The sequence below is a fragment of the Ascidiella aspersa genome, chromosome 3, assembly GCF_963924565.1.
Source record: "Ascidiella aspersa chromosome 3, kaAscAspe10.2, whole genome shotgun sequence".
Lineage (NCBI taxonomy): Eukaryota > Metazoa > Chordata > Ascidiacea > Phlebobranchia > Ascidiidae > Ascidiella > Ascidiella aspersa.
In genome coordinates, this window is record NC_139449.1 from 6,008,783 (window position 1) to 6,011,282 (window position 2,500).

Consider the following 2,500-nt stretch of genomic DNA (forward strand, 5'->3'; position numbering starts at 1 on the left):
AGCGGAAGCATGCTGGGCTCATAACCCAGAGGTCGATGGATCGAAACCATCCTCTGCTACTTAGGCTGTGATCGTATAGTGGTTAGTACTTCACGTTGTGGCCGTGACAACCCAGGTTCGAATCCTGGTCACAGCAATGATTTATCATTTTGCTTTAACCAGTCACGTGTTTTTATGTTATTTGTCAACAAATGTTCGATTCAACTTGAAATACCTAATGGTAATTATTGAAAAAAGATATTATTCAGCGAGTAACCACGCGGTTCCATAGTGTAATGGTTAGCACTTTGGACTTTGAATCCAGCGGTCCAAGTTCAAATCTCTGTGGAACCTGAAAATATTTTATTTCAACAAGCGTTGTATGACAGATTGATACTTGGAAATCAATCTTTTAAAAAAATCATGTTTGCAATCTAAAAATAGATGATGTGCTGAAAGAAGTTGTTCGATTTTAGATAACGTCTTGGCAGAAGGTTCCATGGTGTAACGGTTAGCACTTTGGACTCTGAGTCCAGCGATCCGAGTTCAAATCTCGGTGGAACCTTAAATCCTTTACTTTTAAAACATTTCTGTTGTGAACAAGAAATTAACTTCAGAAATTTATTTAGTGAGAATGTACAAATGATAAGCAATCTCAAAATTTTTAGTTTGAAATCCCATTGGTTGGTCTTTGGTTAATTTACGTTAAATATCTATTAAAATTCTTTCGATAATTGGCTATGGTAAACGGTAATGCCAAAACTCTGAACAAAATTGTAAGAATAAAATGTTTCAATCACAGCAGACTGGCGCTGCGGAAGCGTGCTGGGCCCATAACCCAGAGGTCGATGGATCGAAACCATCCTCTGCTACTAATGCTGTGATCGTATAGTGGTTAGTACTTCACGTTGTGGCCGTGACAACCCCTGGTCACAGCAATATGTTTTCATTTTGCTTTAACCAGTCATGTGTTTTTATGTTATTTGTCAAACAAATGTTCGATTCATCTTGAAATGCCTAATGGTAATTATTGAAAGAAGATATTCAGTTAGTAACCACGCGGTTCCATGGTGTAATTGTTAGCACTTTGGACTTTGAATCCAGCGATCCGAGTTCAAATCTCGGTGGAACCTGAAAATATTTTATTTCAATAAGCGTTGTATGACAGATTGATACTTGGCAATTAATCTTTTAAAAAAAGCATGTTTGCAATCTAAAAATAGATGATGTGATGTGCTGAAAGAAGTTGTTCGATTTTAGATAAGGTCTTGGCAGAAGGTTCCATGGTGTAACGGTTAGCACTTTGGACTCTGAATCCAGCGATCCGAGTTCAAATCTCGGTGGAACCTTAAATCCTTTACTTTTAAAACATTTCTGTTGTGAACAAGAAATTAATTTCAGAAATTTAATTAGTGAGAATGCACAATTGATAAGCAATCTCAAAATTTTTAGTTTGAAATCCCATTGGTTGGTCTTTGGTTAATTTGCGTTAAATATCTATTAAAATTCTTTCGATATTTTACAATGGTAAACGGTAATGCCAAAACTCTGAACAAAATTGTAAGAATAAAATGTTTTAATCGCAGCAGAGTGGCGCAGCGGAAGCGTGCTGGGCCCATAACCCAGAGGTCGATGGATCGAAACCATCCTCTGCTACTTAGGCTGTGATCGTATAGTGGTTAGTACTTCACGTTGTGGCCGTGACAACCCAGGTTCGAATCCTGGTCACAGCAATATGTTTTAATTTGGCTTTAACCAGTCATGTGTTTTTATGTTATTTGTCAAACAAATGTTCTTCGATTCACCTTCCAATACCTAATGGTAATTATTGAAAGAAGATATTCAGTTAGTAACCACGCGTTTCCATGGTGTAATGGTTAGCACTTCGGACTCTGAAACCAGCGACCCGAGTTCAAATCTCGGTGGAACTTTAAATCCTTTACTTTTAAAACATTTCTGTTGTGAACAAGAAATTAAATTCAGAAATTTATTTAGTGAAAATTTAAATATGATTAGCAATCTCAAAATTGTTAGTTTGAAATCCCATTGGTTGGTCTTTGGTTAATTTACGTTAAATATCTATTAAAATTCTTTCGATATTTTACAATGGTAAACGGTAATGCCAAAACTCTGAACAAAATTGTAAGAATAAAATGTTTTAATCGCAGCAGAGTGGCGCAGCGGAAGCATGCTGGGCGCATAACCCAGAGGTCGATGGATCGAAACCATCCTCTGCTACTTAGGCTGTGATCGTATAGTGGTTAGTACTTCACGTTGTGGCCGTGACAACCCAGGTTCGAATCCTGGTCACAGCAATGATTTATCATTTTGCTTTAACCAGTCACGTGTTTTTATGTTATTTGTCAACAAATGTTCGATTCATCTTGAAATACCTAATGGTAATTATTGAAAAAAGATATTATTCAGCGAGTAACCACGCGGTTCCATAGTGTAATGGTTAGCACTTTGGACTTTCAATCCAGCGATCCAAGTTCAAATCTCGGTGGAACCTGAAAATATT

General features: G+C 37.0%; 6 non-coding genes across 6 annotated transcripts; all 6 read left to right on the plus strand.

The window, feature by feature from the left end:
• The first annotated feature begins 64 nt into the window (after positions 1-64).
• Trnah-gug (transfer RNA histidin (anticodon GUG)) lies at positions 65-136 on the plus strand. The gene has a single exon. It is a non-coding gene; the product is annotated as a tRNA-His (tRNA).
• A 336-nt stretch (positions 137-472) lies between these two features.
• On the plus strand, positions 473-544 carry Trnaq-cug (transfer RNA glutamine (anticodon CUG)). The gene has a single exon. It is a non-coding gene; the product is annotated as a tRNA-Gln (tRNA).
• A 496-nt stretch (positions 545-1,040) lies between these two features.
• Trnaq-uug (transfer RNA glutamine (anticodon UUG)) lies at positions 1,041-1,112 on the plus strand. Its single transcript has one exon. It is a non-coding gene; the product is annotated as a tRNA-Gln (tRNA).
• A 144-nt stretch (positions 1,113-1,256) lies between these two features.
• Trnaq-cug (transfer RNA glutamine (anticodon CUG)) lies at positions 1,257-1,328 on the plus strand. Its single transcript has one exon. It is a non-coding gene; the product is annotated as a tRNA-Gln (tRNA).
• Positions 1,329-1,640: 312 nt separating this feature from the next.
• On the plus strand, positions 1,641-1,712 carry Trnah-gug (transfer RNA histidin (anticodon GUG)). The gene has a single exon. It is a non-coding gene; the product is annotated as a tRNA-His (tRNA).
• Positions 1,713-2,222: 510 nt separating this feature from the next.
• On the plus strand, positions 2,223-2,294 carry Trnah-gug (transfer RNA histidin (anticodon GUG)). The gene has a single exon. It is a non-coding gene; the product is annotated as a tRNA-His (tRNA).
• The last annotated feature ends 206 nt before the right edge of the window (positions 2,295-2,500 follow it).